This window comes from Polypterus senegalus, chromosome 18 (genome assembly GCF_016835505.1).
Source record: "Polypterus senegalus isolate Bchr_013 chromosome 18, ASM1683550v1, whole genome shotgun sequence".
NCBI classification, from domain to species: Eukaryota; Metazoa; Chordata; class Cladistia; order Polypteriformes; family Polypteridae; genus Polypterus; species Polypterus senegalus.
Genome location: NC_053171.1, coordinates 70,691,443 through 70,701,915, shown reverse-complemented (window position 1 = coordinate 70,701,915; position 10,473 = coordinate 70,691,443). Strand labels below are relative to the sequence as shown.

The window sequence follows — 10,473 nt, the reverse complement described above, 5'->3', positions numbered from 1 at the left end:
GGCCTGAAAAGGAGGGGGGGTTTCTGTATAAAAATTGTCATTTCTACATGCTGCGACTGAAATGTATGCAAATCCCATTAAATGAAAGTTTGCACTGCACACTTTAATCACATTGGAATTGTTTGATTTGTAATTTTAAATTGTGCGGCAGAGGGGGGAATCAAGCAAAAATGTGTCTTTATGTCAAGCATCATCAGATTCACAGAAAATACAGAATTGAAAAGACACATCATGTCTTTTTTTTTTTGTTGGTTTTTTTTTTTTTAGGTCACTTTTGGAGTTTGAAGCTGGGCCCCCCATTGTATGAAGGTCCTACTTGTACGCATATTACATGTACCTATAAACCCTTCTCTGTGACAGAGCAGAAGGGGAGGAGACAGAGGCGGAGTCACAGCTGTTCTTCCAGTATGTTCTTGTTATGGCTGAGGAGGTGAAAGAAGACAGGTGAGTCCCCTTTTAATTCATCCTCAAAAAAAAAAGGGCAGGTTTAACAGTATTTTACAGGCATAGTGAGTTTAAAAAAGAGACGTGATACTTATGTCGGTGTGTTCCATCATCAGACTAATGCCATTCATATTTGTATTCGTCAACTTCAACCCACTCATACCTCTTAAGCCAGTTGCATGCTCTGATTTTACCTATCACTTCCCTAAGCAGCTTATCATTTTTATTGTGTTGTATGAGAGAATAATTCAAAATAAATGTAAAGTGCTACTTTGTTGCATGAAATAAATGAATGATGAGGATCATGCCTGCCCATCTATCCAGGGCCAGATCCTGACTTGTGGAATTGGACTCCACCCCAATGACTTTGAATTGGCTGAAGTTGGTTAAAAAATGATGACTGAACTGAAGAGCACAGCTGCAGTGAAAACCTTTATATGGATGGCACCTGTAACAAAGGCGCTATATAGGCACCTGACCCGACACAGAATCACACTGGAGGCACGTATAAAAATAAAGAAACTTTATTTTCTTCACCTCAGGGGCACGTCTTCCCCGTAATCCCCACAGGCGCAACACAGTCCCTAGTACAAATACACACAAGCACTCTTCTCCTTCTCCAAGCGTAGTCCTCCTCCTCCCGACTCTGGCCATTGAGTGGTGGTTGCTGGACCCTTTTATAGCCCACCCGGAAGTCCTCCAGGTGGTTGTTCGCTGAGTTCCGGCTGCACTTTCATACAGGCTTAGGAGTCCCAGCTGCAGCACCCCCTGGCGGTGTTTGCGGGACCCAACAGGGCTGCACCCAACTCCAATTCCTATGGAGCCCTGCGGGAAACCGAGGCACCGCTTCAGGGGGTCGGCCATCTAGCGTCCAGGGGGAAGTATTGCACCGTCAAGGGCTGCTCCCCCTGAATATAGAGTGAAGGGATGTCCCAGCCGGGCATGGATCCTGGCCGTCCGCCACACATCATATTCAGGTTCCTACCTTATTAAGCCTCAGCTTATATATAGCTGTGCCACTCTGTAATCCCTTTGTCCTCCCATCTACCTTTGCAAGATGATACTAAATGAGCTACACAAACATTTGGACTTTTGCCATGAATCAATTGTTTTGTTCCTCTAGGCAGTGAAAGTATGGACTGCAGTATAGGAGATCTTAAAGTTGCTTATGGTGCAAAGCTTGCTTAACCGTGTATTGAGTTTAAATCACAAAGGCCACTCTGGTGTGGTACAGAAAAGATGCTGAAGCAGGGATGAAATGCTAGTCAATGCCTTGATTTATTGTTTTCAATTTTTTTTTTTTTAAGCACTATAGTCTGTAGGCGGAGGATGATTAAATGGATAAAGCAGCATGGCTCTTATTTTTTTAATGCACAAATACAGCTTTGACACCTTTTTAAACTTCCATAAACATAATTGATTAAAAAATAATGTCAATTGTGGTGTACTCTGTCAGTGTGCACTTGCATGGAGTAAGCCAGCACCAGTCAGTCCACAAGCACTTCCCTAAAGGCCATTTAAAAGTGCAGTGTGAAAACTGCATTAATCATGTTGACTTGACTGCTGTTTAGGGACCTGCATGAATCTAATCAATTGAAAGAGTTACATAAAATGCATTCTGCCAGCGAAAGTGCTCTTAGGCGGCACTTCTCATTTCAATATGTCCCTGCTAACATTTCAGTTTGTGCTCTTTTTTTTATATATGCACTGAGTCATGTTTGACCTCTGTGTGGTGGCTTTTCTTTAGTTACCAGCATGTCTTGCTTGCCCCCCGTGAGTTTTAACAAATCTAAAACTGTGAATTTCAGGCTTTGATATGATGTGCTGCCTCTTAGTTCATTTTTCATTTTTACCTTTGTGGTAGAAGCAGCCTATAGTAGACTGAATGAATAACTTGCAACTGTGCTTGGACACCTCACCTTAAAGACGTTGATCTCTCATCCCATTGGGACTGTGCATTAGTTGGTGTGGTTGCACTGCCTTTGTCTGTGTTTATCCAGCTGTCCACTTCTCTGATTCTTTTTGCAGTGAAGCAGAGTCTACTGTGGTTTCATTAGATCACAGGTCTAATCTTAGATGGGTTGCTAGTCTATCTCAAAGTACAGTTGCTCATACTGGGTTTTTATTCTTTTGAAATGTGTTGATGGACGTCCAGACATTTGCAACACATTTGATCTATTAACCCCCTTAGCATTAACCCCGAGCATGACTTGGGCTTGGAATTCCATCCAGTTACGGTTAACCACGAGTCCAACTTGGGGTGACTTGTAATGATCCACTTTATATTTTCAAGTTTGAATAACACTCAAGGCAGTACTTTGCGGCCATCTAGTGAATGAAATAACCATGTTGCAAGAAATCATTAATATATCTACTGTATATGGTGTGACACTCTGTCAATATTCATGAGTGGGGTGGAGCCTCCAACTAAAGCCTTGTGCTGTGGCAACCTGCAATAACACAAAGGGTGTGAAAATTGTGTGGGTCTGCCACTGACATTCTACCTTCTCCTGTGCAAACAAGAGAAAGAATATTATATGGAAAGTGTGTGAAGAAGCATGCGTCTACTGTCTCAGTTGCACCATCAATTGAGCATGAGTTGGTGACTGTTTCAAAATGTCTGACACAAAGGATAAAATCTGCATGAGTACAGCAGTGAACACTTGACAGACCTTTTCTACTGTATATATGTTGAGGTTTTGGTATTTTCGTGTTTCTTTTACATGTAACAACATTTTTATTGTAGGAACAAATTCAGCTTTAATGGCTTGTTTTTCCATAGAGTAAACACAACACTAAGGAGGTTAACAAAGAAAACTTGAATAGGTCTGAATTATTAGGAAATGAGCAGCTGTCAGGACAGGTCCAGGATCAATACACCGATGTCTAGAAATCAGTAACCAAAGCAAAAGGACAATATGAGCTTTATGTTGCACAAAAACAAGTTTAAAACCAAGAAGAAATTGCCCAAGATACAAATATTCTCAAGGTAACAAAAAGCCTTTCCTCTGAGAACAAAGTTTGGACAATGGTAGATCATACTTGCTCAGGTTTAAATGTGGTGGCTGCCATAAAATCAAATGCACAGGTAGCCATGTCCACTAATGATAAATGGTGTCATAGCAACCAAAATCCAGGATGGTACCATAATGATACCATCATCCTGCAAAAAATTGTAAATGAAAATAAAATAATGATGTGGCTGTATCCATTTTATTCAGCACTGTAGAGAATTCTCATTGAATGATTATTATTTTGACTTACTGTATCATTTTTTTTTTCATTTTATCATAACATTGTTTTTATCATGGGTAACACCATACTGTTGTTAGCAATTGCACCCCGTTTTTGGTCATTCTTGCAGATGTTTATGTGTCATGTCATGTCACTTTAAAAATTGGCACCACGCATCTCCCATTGTCTAAAAAATAAATAAAACAAAAATCTAAAATCTTTTATAATCTCACAGTGTAGACAGACAAAGGCAGATCAGTAACAGTGAAGGAGTTCTGGTTTTGATTTTGACTTTGCACTTTTAACACTTCACTTTGGTTCATTTGATTTCCTGGCTGCTTATATTTCCTCTTAGTTTAATTCTTTTCTCTAATTTATCCTTTTCAGGCATCTTTTTTCTCCTGGTAATTTTGCTCATAACAATTTTCTACCTACATTGTTTCTCTGCGCCTAATAGACACAGGCTCGGCTGGATGAGCTGATACTATGAGTGTGACAAATCCATGACTGTGGAGTGGATAGCATTACTGCCATACTGTTATGGTAAAGTCTATAGAGACATTAAAGTTTAGTTCAAAGAAAAACGATGGAAAATGGTAAGCTTTCTTTAGGGGCAATTCAGTGTAATAATCTCTGGTCAAGCTAGAGTCAAAACACAAAACAAAAAATAGAATACCTTGCATTAAAAAATCAAAAGAAAAGTCCAAATGCAGATGTTCCTAACGGTGCCTGTTATCCTGTCCCTCACTATCCTAATTGTTACCTTTGTCTGTCTGTCTGTCTGTCATGCAAAGCTGACTGACTTGCAGACTCGCTAACTTTTTTATTTTTTTATTTTGCTGTGCATTGAGAAGGAATTGTGCAGAGAAATTGGGCCACTGCTTAATAAAAATGAAGGCCAAAGTGGAAGGGTGAAAATTTGGCAAAGCTCAAAGAAGCAACTTGCATCCTTGGGTACATACAGTTCTCTGTATTCTGTCAGCTTCTTCTTACTGCTCACAGTGCAGTATGGAGTACAAACAGATTTAATGGAGGGTGCAGTGTATGGTTACCCCATTGGATTGTCAATCTCACTTATATATAGTATATATACTTTGAGCAACAGAGTGGCAAGGGCATTTGGAGGAGCAATACATTCAGTATGCCTGAGAACTGGGCTGTACAGTATACCATCCTACTACAAGCCAGCATGGTTTGGTCAGTTTAACTGCTTGTGCAGCAAACACTACATAGAGGATGTAAACACAGCCCGTAGTTCACCATATTATAACCCCAATTCCTAAAAAATTGGCATGTTGTGTAAAATTTAAATAAAAACAAAGTGCAAAAAAACCCACATTTTATTCACAATAGAATATAGAAAATATTTCAAATGATGAAAGTGAGACATTTTACTATTTCATGAAAAATATTAGCTAATTTTGAATTTAATGGCAGCAACATGTCACACAAAGTTGGGATGGGAGCAACCGGCTGAAAAAGTAAGTTGTACTAAAAAGAAACAGCTGGAGGAACATTTTGCATCTAATTAGGTTGATTGGTAACAGGTGAGTAACATGATTGGGTATAAAAAGAGCATCTTAAAGAGGCAGAGTCTCTCAGAAGTAAAGATGGGCAGAGATTCACCCAGCTGCAAAAAACTATGTCTACAAATTGTGGAACAATGTCAGAGTCCTGCTCGCCACTGTAAAATTGTGAAGATTTTGAATAGCTCATCATCTACAGTACATAATATCATCAAAAGATTCACGAAATCTGGAGAAATCTCTGTGTGCAGAGGATTTGACCAAACATCATTGTTGGATACCCATGACCTTCAGGCCCTCAGGCTGCACCGCATTAAAAACAGGCCTGATTCTGTCATGGAAATCACTGTATGAGCACAGTTTGCTGTGCCAGCCACAAATGCAGGTTAAAACTTTATCATGCAGAGAAGAAGCCATACGTGAATATGAGCCACAAACACCATTGTCTTATCTGGGCCAAAGCTTATTTAAAATGGACTGAGGCAAAGTGGTAAAGTGTTCTATGGTCAAGCAAAACGAAATTTGACATTAGAAACATGGACGCTGTGTCCTCCGAACTTAAGAGGAGAGGAACCATCCGGCTTGTTCTCAGTTCTCGGTTCAAAAGCCTGCATCTCTTATGGTGTGGGGGTGCATTAGTGCCTATGGAATTGGCAGCTTGCACATCTCGAAAGGCACCACCAATGCTGAAAGGTATATACAGGTTTTAAAGCAACATCTGCTCCCATCCAGACAACGTATTTTTCAGGGAAATCCTTGCATATTAATGCTAAACTGCATCTGTTACAACAGCATGGCTTTGTAGTACAGGAGTTCATGTGCTAAACTGGCCTGCCTTCAGTCCAGACCTTTCACCAATTGAAAACATGAAACGAAAAATATGACAAAGACGTCTCAGCTAGAATCCTATATCAGACGAGAACGGGACAACATTCCTCTCCCAAAAGCCAGCAACTGGTCTTCTCAGTTCTCAGACGTTTACAGACTGTTTGTTAAAAGAAGAGAAGGGGATGCTACACAGTGGTAAACGTGGCCCTGTCCCTACTTTTTTGAGACGTGTTGCTGCCATCAAATTCAAAATGACCGTATTCTTGTCTGAAAATTGTACATTTCCACAGTTTAAACATTTGATATGTTTTCTGTGTTCTATTGTGAATAAAATATGGGATCATGATATTTGCATATCATTGCATTCTGTTTTTATTTACATGTTATGCAGCGTCCCAACATTTTTGGAATTGTGGTTATATTTCATTTCACTTGTTTTTTTTTTCTGAACAATTCTTTTAAAGTTCAGTTCATTGCACGTGCCATGTAAACATGAAGACTGAAAAGTCAATTCTGTGATAAGTGAAAATAGACTGTGGTTTACTGTATGTTGCTTTTGATCTAAATCCTTCAAAACTCTGTAACGTTACAAGATTCATATGTCACTCACTAAAGCAAACATTTTTATAAGATGTGCTACAGGTGAAATTATATTCATACCATAAATTCCCATTTCTTAACTAATTACTTGTTTCAGTTGAAAACAGTTAACAGTAGAGTTTCATGTATAATCAATAAAAGGCAAGGTCAGTCAATAGGAAAAGCAAGCGCTGATCTATGGCAGGATTGTTTTACTCCTGGACATTTGTATCCAGCCTACTTCAGAGTAAGGAACTCCAGTGAAATAATATTTGCCTCTGGTAACAAAGTAAACAAAAGTAACAAATATTGTAAACATAAATGTAGTAAGTTAGCTACAGCCAATCAATGATACAGCCAATCAACCCATGCCACAATCAGTAAAGCTGCAGAGTAGCACAGCTAACTGTATATAGTACATCTGTCTATTATAATAAAAAAATCCTGGGACGAGACGTGACTTTTTCAGAGAGATACTTTCACATTCCGTGAGACAAGACTTTGTGCCAAGAGATTTAACCACGCCCGGGGCTGGAAATAAAAGACAAAGAGTAGATGACAAAGTAGAACATCATAAAGAATTAAAAAACTTTGGCCTCATACACATGCAGAGCAGGTTAGGGATAATGAAAGTACTAAAATTCTAAAGTCTCAAAAAAATTATATTAAAAATCGTATTTGCATAAACAAATGGAAATTATTACTCAGTGAATATAACGGAACAGTGAAAAGAGATAGAGTAGATTGTTCGGATTTAAACTTTAAGTCGGAGACTTGTAGATCTTCTAATTTGTGTTGCCATCAGGGAAAGATAGTGTTTCTTCCCAATGAAGAGAATTAAAAGATTTATTATTTGGTGAAGGTGAAATCCACATGCGCGAGCGGCAGAGGTGTGAAGTGGCTGGGTTTGTAGCGCAGGCTGGGGGTACTGGTGAGTTAAGCGAGCAGGGGGCAAAGCCTCCTAATAAACCTAAAAAATAAAAACGGCAAACAATGAATGAAAAAAGTTGCTTAATTTAAATTATCTAGTAATAAAATGCAGGGGAGGGGAGCCCCCCTGAAATAGTTCAGTAAGCCTTTGTGTGTTTAGTGAATAAACGGCGTACTAACACTGCACTAGAAACAACCTCACAAGTGAATGTCGGTGCCGTTGAATTAAGGCGTGTGTTAGAGGTGTGGAGTCAGGACTAGGACACCATACCACTTGACATAAGTGTTTTGACCTTTTTATTCTCATTTAGGAAATAACTAGCACTCGGCATTGACAACTTGTCTATAATATGTAATAAAATTCCAGCTGCTAAATTTATTGCTTAGATTATCAACACATACAAATACATTATAATAACAAACTTGCTTATGCATGAAAAATTCAATAATGTCAGTTCCAAATATGAGCTATTCAAAGTACTTTAAGAAAATGGAGTTGACAGCTGTGCAAAGGACATTATAAAAAATGTAACCATGGAAAGAAAAAAGTCACTTAATTTAAACGATCTAGTAATAAAATGATAAGGAGAGTTGCCCCCCAAGGTAGCTCTGTAAGCTATTGTGTGTTTAGTGAATAAACGTATTATTTACATTACATTACATTAGAAACAAAGTCATAACTAAATTATCTGTGGATTTGATTGAGTATTTGAGTAAAATTACAGGCAAAATGCCACAATGATCTCCAATCCATCAGAGTCCATTGTAGCCGAAGGTTTTAGCATGAGGTGTCAACACCAATTTTAACTCCATACAGATATTTAGTTTTTAAGAAATGTGGATTACAGTTAACAAAAAACACTCTCCACAGCCAGAAACTGTACAAATGCAATATTTACGTCACTTGTCTCTGTAGTCAAATACATGATTGTAAAGCGCTATTAAAATCATCAAGTTTATGTACCCTACAGGCACATATAAATGGTTACATTCTGTTATCGGTGTTAACTTCTGGATGTGACACATTGTTAGAATGATGTTTATTAAACACAGATTTGATATGTGTTTCTTTGACAAATTTGAATAACATAAATTAAAATCATCTAACTTGCAAATCAGTTACCTGCTGCAAGTTTCTGAATGCACCAGAATGTCACATTAATTAATTTGTTTTAAGTATTAGTAGGATAGACTCTTGTTAGATAGCCATGATTGGCTATAGATAGCCCCTCTTCTAAAGACTGAACAATACACTTTATAAATAAGTACTGCTACATTTAATACATAAATCTTCAACAATCTATTTAGGACACACCACATAAAAAGAAAAAGGACCCTAAATGCTTATGGCCTGGGAGAGAGCGATGTTGTGCATCAGTTCATCTGCAGATTTTACTTTGTCTTGTGCCAAATCATCATTTTAGAGATGCCAGTGAGACATCCTCGGTGTTAAATCATGATGGATAAAAAGGCCTGTGTGTTCCCTCAGCCTCGCGGTCCGTTAGTTTCAGCCTGATCATGGGAGGCTAGGCATCACTTACAAAAGTTCTTCATTATTTGTGCACAAATATTGCAGTAATATTTCTGTAATTATAGCTGTTAAAGAGGTTGCCCCAAAGGTTTTGTTCTTATCTGGTCATAAAGCACTGCCGAGGTTTACTTGCCAAGCTTATTGAAGAGTGTCAAATCCAGGAAATGGGAGGAAAAGGCACCGGATGAGCTAGCCATTTTTGGGAATCACAGCCTTTTGCAGTTCCCACTTATTTTGACCTCAAAAGCCTCCATTGTCTCATCTTTCCTCTCAACATTTAATTAACACTCATGCTAGCAAATTACAGCTGGGCTTGCTAAGTGCTGAGTGTAATGGCTCACTGTGTTTTGCATGGCAGTGGATTGGTCGGGGGGTGGGGTGGGTTTCTGAATTTGCTGAGAGGATTTCAGCTTGGCTTCACTGCTGCCAGAAGCACTCAATACCACAATCCTTCTATGAAACAAAAGGACTATTGTAAATGTAAAAAAAAAAAAATAATAATAATAATGTTAATAACCCGGCATTGTGAAGAAGTGCCCTTTGTCTCCTATTTCTTTGTCATTAATAATGAAGAGTGCTGGGAATAGCACTTAATGAAATAAATGCTTAGTGCAAGAGTAGAATTAACAAAGGTATCTGCCATTGTTAGAGACTGCAAGATGGACTGACTTTGGCTTGACTATGCCTTGTCCCATGTGTCCCATTTTCTTGAGTTAACATCAGCAATTGAATGGTCAACTGAGTGAATTGGTGGCAATGTCATTTTGGTTTTGTCTTATAAAATGCCAACCCTAAACATCCAGAGAAAGTTTGCCGGGCTGGCTTTCTTTATTTTATTGCATGGAGGTCAGGTCCAACTGGTGGTTGTTGCATTTAATGGCTGGAGTACACAATTCATATTTGTGACTCAAGTAAGCCTAACATGTACACCTTAGAGATCTGGGAGGACCTGTGTGGACCTTAGAAGAAAGTGTCTGCTCTGAATTTGAATACTGGTACTCCATGTAGACATTTACATAAATATCTTGTACATTTACCAATGAAGCAAATCATCTGTTATCTAGGATATCAGGAAAACTCCAATTTAAATAAAACACAAACTTTAAAATGGTACAGTACAGTATTTTGGGGTTTTCTGTACTGGAAGTAAATGTCAACTTTCTGCTTAAATCCACCCCTGTATCATTTCCTATTGCTATTGCAGTTGTGGAAAAATGACCATTTTGTAGACTTCACAAAACAAAACTATATAGTTTGACACACTGAGAGCTTCACGGGGGAACCTTACTGCTTCAACGTGATCAGAATTTACCAGGTGACACATCCCCTACCACCCACTGTTTCTTCATGGCTGTGAAGAGGGAAGTGGTGGGTATTCACTGCAATTGTGTGGCACATGAG

General features: G+C 38.6%; 1 protein-coding gene across 4 annotated transcripts in view; it reads left to right on the top strand.

Annotated features, from left to right (window-relative positions):
* Nucleotides 1-271: 271 nt before the first annotated feature.
* sipa1l1 (signal-induced proliferation-associated 1 like 1) overlaps nucleotides 272-10,473 on the top strand; it is a 251,214-nt gene continuing 241,012 nt past the window's right edge. For all 4 annotated transcript variants that reach the window (XM_039741579.1, XM_039741578.1, XM_039741577.1 and 1 more), the window contains exon 1: nucleotides 272-444. The gene's annotated coding sequence lies outside the window, so the exon portion shown is untranslated. The remainder of the gene's footprint in view (nucleotides 445-10,473) is intronic.